Consider the following 9,979-nt stretch of genomic DNA (forward strand, 5'->3'; position numbering starts at 1 on the left):
TCGATCTACGGCGAGACGGCAAGGTATTGAGATACCTGCTGGTTCGGTTCGCTAATCTGCGAGCAAGGGCGTCGCCCTTCGTGCTCGTCTCAACGTGGCGTAACAGAAGCCGATGCCGAAGCAACACGCGGCAGGAAACGCAACCAAGTACATCCGACAAGCGCCGCGTCGCTGCTCCGCGTCGAGGCGTTTCACGCGCATTTTTAGTCGGTCGATGACTCCGAAGTTGTATTAAACACCGGCTATACGGTGTAATTGAAATTACGTAGCACTCGAGTTGGAAATGCCCGGCTGGTTGAGCGCGCGGTTTACTTGGCCGCCTCGGATTGAGATCATGGTGGAAGGAACGGGGTGTGTCATCCATACTCACATGCCGTATGGCAATAAAAAATCTCAGGATCTGTCTGAATTTCTTTCATTCATAATGCATTCAATAACAAATTAATCGTTATCATTCTTTATAGCTCTGTTTATTAATATAATATTTAAATAATACTTAAATATAATATTTAAATAATATTTAAATAATAACTTATTAATATAATATTTAAACAATATAATATTTAATTTAATTTTTATTAATTTAATATTTTATTTATTTTAATATTTATTTTATTAATATAATGCTTATTAATATGATATTAATATAATAATTACAATCATCCTTAAGCAAAATGGTTTAAATCAGATTTCGATTATTGATAATTAATAAATGAATAAATAAATAAAATCATACATTAATCAATTAATATTTCTCAGAATATTTCTTAAGATTTCACGTTATTATTCAATATATTATAAAAGCAAGGAGAAAGAAAAATGATTTATCATGGAGGGGGGGGGGAAGACACAAGGATCATTTCGATTTGCACCTCGATCTAATTAGAAATGGCAGTTTCAAGGCTGTCGCGTCCTTCGTGATCATCGCATGCTCGACATATCACCAGGCGAGAAGGAGCCAAGGGAGAAAGGCAATGTATGGCGAAAGAGTGTGCGTACCTATGTGCGTGCGTACGCTATACGTGTGCGTTATACGTCCGGGGAATTGTATGGAGGATGCACCGTGCGCGCATTTAACTCGCTAGAGGTAAAGGTTGGTTCTGTTAGATCCCGCGTGTTCCGCAATTCGTCCCAATTCGTGCCATTGTTATTCGCATATATAATTTAATTTAAAATATATGCGTCCGGGAGAAAATAAACAACTTGACGTTTCATGCGAATCAGCTGATTATTAATAAATATCTGACGTTTCGTACGAATCAGCTGATTGTGACAATTAAATAAATATCTGCCCAGTTTGATTACAGCGATTAATAAAATAGGCCTGAGGAATTTTTTCCTGAAAATTTTGTCTTAAAATTATACTTGTAAAAGATTGTAGAGATTACATACGTTCTAAAATTATCGAGTACGTATTATGAGCTCAAAATGAGCTAGAGCGTGTCTCGCAAGTTTTCATTTTTCAAGTGTATATATTTGAAATGTTTTTGTGAGAATACGAGTTTCAAACCATTAGACCGTTTATGGTAAAATCTTGGGATTCAGATTTTTCGTAACGAACGTTTACTTTGCCACATTGTAAGGACTTGATTCCACTTTCTCTCTCGGAGCGTATAATAATTAATGACTCCGATTGTCACGAATGTTGGAATTGTTCACCCTGCGAACCGCTCGCGAGTGCTTTCAAATTCACAAGATGTTCTGATTCAATGAATTAAAGAGTTGATAAGGCTTCACTTTGTGAAAGCTATACATTTCTAATACATTTCTTCAGAATATATATGTTAGATTTAAAATTATTTAAAGTTCCCATAATTTCTGGGAAATGTGATAAATTTAGAACGTCGCTATAAAATTGATTTCGAACATCAGATGTTCAATTTTACACAAATATTAATCTTTCTCGATCCACATTAATTTACACGTTTCTAAGACTTTCAAACATCACGAACACCTAAAGAATGTCTAGAAGAACCTGGACCGTCGATTAATCTTCTAGACATCCGCGGAAGTTTCACGCAACGATGATCTTTACCTGAAGCTTTATGTCCGGAAGTATCAGCATCGTTCGCGCGTCCGTTCGCCAGGGCGAACCGCGATTGTCCGAGTTGGCCGTTCGATCCGTGTCCTTGCTTTCCGAATCCGCGTCTTCGCGCACTTTCTCGCGTATCCCTTCAAGAGATACGAACGACACGCGACTGCCTCTTGGTCTCGTCGTCAGATACTCTCTGGAACGTTGCCTGCGGGGGCTTCCGTGGAGCGCTCGCGGTCGCGTCGTTCGCACGGTCGACCGGAAGTGCGAGCGGCTCCTCTCGACGAGTACCGATATTCGGTGAATACTTAATCCGCGAGATGCTCCGACGATTCACGAGCGAACAATGAAAATCGCGCACTGTCTAATAGTCGCGATATCCCGAAGACGTTACCGAAGACAGCGGTGGTTCTTTTTTTGCTTTCGTGCAGGAGAACTCGCGTTGGAGAACAGCCGGATATAGAGAACACCTTTGACAAGTGGTTGGGGGAATTTCCAGGATTTCCAAGAATTTCAAAGCTGAAACGGAACTCGACGATGCGATCGACGCGATGGCGTACGCGACTTTCCGATCGACGTAGACGACGATCTATCAGCGGCAACCTAGAGCTCGGCTGGGATCGGTTGCGGTCGCCATCGCTCGGCGAAAGGGAAAAAGAAAGGGTGAGCAGAAAAAGGAGTAGGGATGGGGCCCGATCGCGAGGATGGGTCTGTTATGCGGCACATCCGCGGTATAAGAGGGAGAAAGAGGGGGAGGGGAAATACACCGCGAGATTATGGTGAATTTCTTCATGCCAGAAATCTTCCCGAACTTTCGACATCCTTGGTACAAGTTGAGGTCAATACTTATGACTTTATGTGAGCTAAGATAATTTTTTGGCAAATTGATAGAAAACATATTATCTAATATTATATTTTTATAAAATTTATAATAAAAAGTTTATATCAAATTTATAATAAAATTTATAATAAAAATTGTATATCATAAATTTATTTCATATCGTTTAATTATCATTTTTTTATTTTCCTAATGTGAGATAAGATGTAATAAAAACTATTAATATTATTACAAAATTTTTTATGAAATTATAAAATTTTTATAAAATTACTAAAAACATGCATGTGCGTTTGTTTATTTTTAATCACCTCAGAAAAATATATAATCATTAGAAATTATTCTATATAATCTTGTTGATAGAAAAAATTAATTTATTGTAAATTTTCTTTTTTATTATTACAATTTATAATTTTTATCCTAATTAAAAATATGCAATTACATATGAGATATAAAAATAGAGTTATAAGACTAAGCAAATCTCAATTTTCGATAAAATATTGATCATTATGTTATTCAGCAAAATAAGCCAATTGTTAACACACTATAATTTTCTGTTATTACAAGATAAATTATTTTCTCAATCAACCAAATATATATCTTATTTTATATCACAAATTGCGAAAACTATTCCTGATAACGAGCGACACAAATCAAGTGTAAACTATTATATCTTATTGCAACATTGTGCGAAGTAGTTAGTTCATAGTAAGATTTAATTATCGAAATTCCCAAGGATTAAACGCTCAACAACTCCTAAATTAGCGCTTTTGTAATGCGCAGAGAGTAATATAATGATATGTTCTTGTAGAAAAAAATGTGATGATAATGCTACTTTTTGATTGCTATCTTTTCATCATGGTACTAATCAGAGTCATGATATAAAAAAATATATATTTTTTGTTAATGTTATATTATCATGTGATTGCAAATGTCATGTGAACGTGAACTATTTTTGAAATTGTAGGACAATCTTTGAATACTTTTACGCATAGATACGACCAATATATTTGAAACAAGTAATTATATGAAATATGTAATTAACTGTGCAATTAATAGTTCTGTTCTCGTAATAAAAAAATAATAAATATTTATTATTCATGAGTTTCTTATGCATGAAATGTTCAATAATTATTTTTATGACGAATAAGAATACTCTGTTTCACATTATTTATTCAAATAATACTCAAAAGCGCCTATAATAAATTCTGCTACACAAGTTTGCGATCTCGCATATTTATTCAACCGCTGCGATGATTGAGTTGAATGCAACAGATGGTTGCAAGACCTTTTCTTAAGACAGCTCTGTAGAAGTATTTGCACTTCGATATTTCAAGCTGAGACTAGAATGTCACCACCTTTATACATGCATTACGAAAGATTCAGAGCCGGAATAACTTGAAATTTTTGCGGAAAATTTATGAAAGAATTTATGAAAAAAAAAACAAACTGCTACGTAAAACACTAGAAATTAATTTAATTATCACTTTAATTAATATATATCTTATTAATATATATTTTAATTAAATTGATTAAGTGTCTTATCACAAATATAATTTTAATTTAACACTTTTTCTTCTCTCCTTAATTTCTTATTTAATTTCTCATATTAATCAAATTATAATCAATTAAAATTTTCTCACTTTTCCAATAATGCGGATTTATTCATGATTGAACTCGTTATGTGTTAGTGAGCATCAATCGAACTTTCATTCGCATCCGGGGTTGGGTTTCCGATTACGGCGCACCTTGACGATTTACATGGAAATTATGCGGTTTCAAACGAGCATAAATTTCGAGAAATGTAAAATTTTGTCCTGTCCATGTTGCAAATCGAAAGTCGCGAGATGGAAAGCCGACGTCGCTACTGACAGAACGATGATGAGAGAAAGGCGCTCGCGATGATTAGTTCACTCGGACGAGGTAGACATGAAGGAATCAGGGACTTTTCTGTCCATTAATCAGATTAGGATTCCAGGCGAGTATCGAGATCGATAAAAATTTTCGCGAAAAAAGTGCGTGCTTGTCGTTTTCACTCGCGCGATTTCTCGCCAGCGATATTTACGTAATCGATTGCGAAAGGACCGATCGATTTCCACCTGTCCATGTCTGGTCAAATACGTGAAATACATTCGTGCTTAAAATTCGACTTGCACTATAATATTGAAATATCACATTTGACGTCGAGATCGAATTGGAATTTACGACGCGTTGTGTGATTATTGTGTCTTTTCGTATCAACGTCCCACGTTATGGTTGTTTAACGCGATGCTTGCAAACGAGCGCACCTGTACATGATTTCATTTCTTTTTATATGAAGCGTGTCTACTGCTCATTTGTGACGAATAGTCACGTCTTTCCCGGCTGCTAGTGAAAATATCCAATAAAAAAACTTTGATTTTAGACATAAAAACGTCATGCAATAGTCAATATTCGATATGGTTCAGATTAATCGCGATTATGATTAATTAATACACTTTCCATGTCACCTACTAAAAGTTCATATCAGTGTTTTTTTATCAAAGTTACTCAAGTTGATGATGAAGCAAATCTTCTTCTGAAAAAAAAAAACGAATAAATTGATCGAATATAATAAACAAAATTTAATATTTTATATTTTATGCTACTGTTCCTCGTTAAATTTGTTAATCACAAAAATTGCAATTTTAATCGCGAAATATTTTAAAAAAGGTCCAACAACGCTTTGAGTTTGCAGCTGCACGTCGAATAGGAAGCGTCGTTTATTTACTTCTGCTAATGACACAACGTCGTTGTTTTCGAGAATCTTAAGTATGCAATAAAATCGAGCACCGTGGCAAGGTTAACGAGCGACCACGACGCGAATCGTGTGTTTTGCGTTTCGAGGCACGAAAACGCACCGCGTGTCGGCGATTACGCAGTGTGACGTGACTCACGCAAGACCCGGCATCAACCGAGGAAGAGGAAAACCTGCGAAGAAGCAGCTTCTCCTCGTCGTTCGGGAGCACCGGAAGGGGTGACAGCTGCAGCAGCGTGAGTCACGCGAGCGAGAAACACCGCTGGCATACGTTATTAAAGCGCTTGATGGAGTGTCGCACACGTCGTCTTGCTTTCTATTCTACTCGCCGTCTTGTCTCGCAATAAACAAAACCAGCGATATAAATACGGCTTAGAAGACTCATTAAGGACTTTTGAATATTTTGCATATCGTTTCGAACATATGCATATCGACAAAAAATTCAAAATCCTAATTTATAGAAATGTATACTAATAATTAATATTGTTAATTCTATATTAATAATATTATAATATAATAATTATTGTATTAATAATATTTAATAATATTATTATATTAATAATATTTATAATAATATTATTATATTAATAATATTTAATAATATTATGATTTAATAAATAAAATAAATAATTAAAATTAAAAATTAAAAATTAAATATATTAATTATTATTATTATTATTATTATATTAATAATATTTAATAATACTATTATTTTAATAATATAATAATTCTATATATATAATTAATAATTAATATTATTAATTATTAATTCTATAAAAATATAGTAATTAATTATCACAATTTCATTCTTTAATGTTTGCTGTAAAAATTTTTTTAAATATTTTAGGCATCATATGCCTTACATTTTTTTATGGCGAACATGTAAGAAAGAGGAAGTGCAGCTGAATATACATGACAGAGACCTTAGATTAACCCTCGAGGAATAAGTCAGCCACTTGTTCAGGGGAAGCCACGTGCCAACTCATCGATTAGTAATTACAGTCCCTTGCCCCATTGATGACTCGATGCCAGACGATCACACGCTGGCAGGCGCCAGATAACAAAGAACGTGCGCTAGTCGGTTTTTCTCTCAGGGCAATATCAACCTGTACACGCGATTGTGAGTAATCTTTTCGATTTTCAATCCCTTGCATTGAATTTTATTCCAACGTGTTTCTGTTCGCTTTAATAAAATTTTAATTTCTTTTTCTCTCTCTCTCTCTCTATTTCTTTTCTTGTTATAGATATAATTATAAAGATGCAAGAGTTTTTTAAATTAAATAATTTTTAAAATAATTATTAAGTAATTTTTAAATTTAAATGTTTCGCAATATTAAAGTATTTTCGCCAAATAAAGGATAATTATAATTTTATAGTATCGAGAATAAAAATGAAATAAAAAACACAAGAAGATTTTTCATTGTATGTATAATTTTATAAATTAAAATTTAAAATTTTATTTATAATATATATATATATTTATTTATTTATTTATTTACTTATTTATTTATCCTGTTTACTCAAATAACAGTAACTTACAAGCAATATAAAAGTTATTTTCTTTTTCTGCTGAGATAAGATTCGAATAATATAAATGTATGTTAAGTGAATCATTCGATCATAAATTTCTCGTTACGTAGTTAATTTCTTCGATAAGAAAAGGTTATTTCTTACATCTTTTTCTATATTCGTAGCATGACGACGCAATTTATACCGCAAATTCCTCGATGCAATCTACATTTCGAGAATTCCATAGATCGTGGATGATTTCACGGATAAGTAGAATCCACTTCTATACCGTAATGTTGTTTCCTTTATTTATATTCTTATGACATGGAAAAATCGGTATGTTAATTTACCTAACGATTTCTTACTTAATGATCATATCCTTATATCACTTGTGATATTAATAAATAATAAAATTCGTGAATATATAAAATGAATAGTTTCTTAAATGTTACGAAAGCAAACATTAAGAGATCAAAGAATCCGAATCTTAAGTGCGGAAAGATTCAGATATTTAAATGTAATCCCGATTAACATATTGATATAACTGTAGCATAGTAAGTAGGAAAAGTAACAGTAGTAGTAATAATTCTGATTAATATATCAATCCGATTACAGTATAGTAAATAAGAAACATGATATCTACACCATCGTATAGAAAATTAAATATTTTAGGAAGGAGAAAGAAAGAGAAAAAGAAAGAAGAGAGAGAGAGACAAAATTCATTCGTTATAAAATCGATGGTAACAATAATTCTTAAAATAATTATTTAAATATTAATTCAAATAATATTGTTAATATTAAAATAATAATATTAAAAGAATAATAATAATAATAATAAAAATAATACTAATAATATTAAAATAATATTAAAATAATAATATTAATAAATTAATATTAAAATAATAATAATAATTAAAATAATAATAATTAAAATAATATAATAATAATAATATTAAAATTATTAAATATGTAATATACAAAAATATACATATAACAATGATACCAAAATTTATTAAAATAATATTAAAAATTACTAAATAATAATAATAATAATAATATTAAAAAAATAATATTTATAAATACAATATATATACATAATTAAAGAAATATTTCAACTAATTAATTATTTGTACATATTGATAGCTCAACAAAAATTATGTAATCAAATTAAAAAGAAATTTCTTTTATTATATAAGAATATTATGATAAATATGTGAGAGAAAGACGGAAAAAAGATTGAAAAAAAAAGAGAAAAAAGTACTCTCTCGCGACTTCCGGTACGAGACTAAGACGCGGCGCGCTCTTAAGAACGGAGCGGTATTTCGATCGCGGTCGGAGGCAAGAATACGCGAAAATTTACTCCCGTTTTTCTCAATACGGTGACGATAGCGGACACGTTCACTGTTGTGCGACGCGACCCGAGAACGACGAGGCGACGTAAGCGAGACACGCGGCCTGGCCGCCGTCGACCTTGCGCGCGTTACTCTACTTTCGAACGAGGCTAAACCGCGAGGTGAACGTCGCATCGTTTTGCCTTCGTGCGCGTTTAGCAGAAGCGAGTCGCGAGTGACATTTAACCCTTTCATTCGCGACACTTCCATTTTCATAATCGAACGCAAGTACGTTACGATAATATTATTTTTATTGCGAAAGAAAACTTTATTGCGGACGTTCCTTTTCCTTTTGGTAGGGACAGGAAAATGTTTCTTTCTGATAAAGATGATATTTTAACGCTCGAGTGATGTGTCGTAATTATCTGTCTGATTTAAATTCGATGATAAATTGTGTTATACACGTGATGGGCAAATTTAAGTCTCTTATTTGCAAGAGCTAAGCTGTTTTTAATCGCATTTGTGAAGAAAATATATTAAAAGAATAATTATAAATATATAAATAAATTAATATATATATATATAAATTAAGATAAATAAGTAATTAAGATAAATAAATAAATAGTAATTAAGATAAATAAATTAAGATAAATTATCATAAATAATATATAAAAATATAAAAAATATATAAAATGTATAAAAAAAAAAAAAACAAATTTTATAAATATATGCAAAGTTTGAAATATTATAAATATTTAAATATAAATAAAATTTGAGTATCATAAATATTAAAAAATATAAAAAAACTTTTAAAAATGTATAATTTAAATGGAGATTAAAATTATGATATGTTTTAGAGAGAAGCTTTGTTCTACAAACAATGTAACTTGTGTTAGACGTTCTAAAGAAGAATCTATAATAGTGACACAGATAATGTTGCGTGGATGCGCGATAGTACGTTCACCGATCTTGATAGCATCAAGCACTTGCTACAAGCTGTTCAGTAAATGCATCACCGATGTATGTTTATGGCATTTACTACTAGAATATATGCAAAATCATTTTCCGCACCGCAAAGTTTTTCAATTTATTTTTTACGACATAAATATGACGTAAAAGTTAATGTTCTGTGAGGAAAAAAATTACAATTTATAATGATGTGGTATTCGCGTATAGATCACTATGATAAACAAAATTTTATTATTTCATATTTGCTTTTAAGTAAAAATAATTTATTTGTATTTATTGCGAGACAATCGATGAATTTTTGATAAAACAAATGCATAATATTTCTTGGATTTTATCTCGATAATATTATCACATTCCATTTTTATAGAATAAATATTTATTAAATTTCTCAATTTATTAAATTTATATAGAATAAATATTTATTAAATTTCTTACAAAGAAAATTTATAAAAAAATTATTTTTAATTTTTCAATCGAGAAATATAAATAAATTTCAGTTTCGAGTACATATTGGAATTTAAAGAATT

The 9,979-nt window shown here is 31.4% G+C and overlaps 1 long non-coding RNA gene across 2 annotated transcripts; it reads left to right on the forward strand.

The window, feature by feature from the left end:
* Positions 1-5,737: 5,737 nt before the first annotated feature.
* LOC145962013 (uncharacterized) lies at positions 5,738-9,758 on the forward strand. Of its 2 annotated transcripts, none has more exons than XR_014435784.1 (3): positions 5,738-6,108; positions 6,491-6,763; positions 9,341-9,758. It is a non-coding gene; the product is annotated as an uncharacterized LOC145962013 (long non-coding RNA). The 2 variants fall into 2 exon arrangements; XR_014435783.1 differs by lacking the exon at positions 9,341-9,758 and adding an exon at positions 7,338-7,416.
* The last annotated feature ends 221 nt before the right edge of the window (positions 9,759-9,979 follow it).

Source organism: Camponotus vicinus, unplaced genomic scaffold (genome assembly GCF_025532165.1).
Source record: "Camponotus vicinus isolate PSW18456_S1 unplaced genomic scaffold, iyCamVici1.0 SCAF_11, whole genome shotgun sequence".
Classification (NCBI taxonomy): domain Eukaryota; kingdom Metazoa; phylum Arthropoda; class Insecta; order Hymenoptera; family Formicidae; genus Camponotus; species Camponotus vicinus.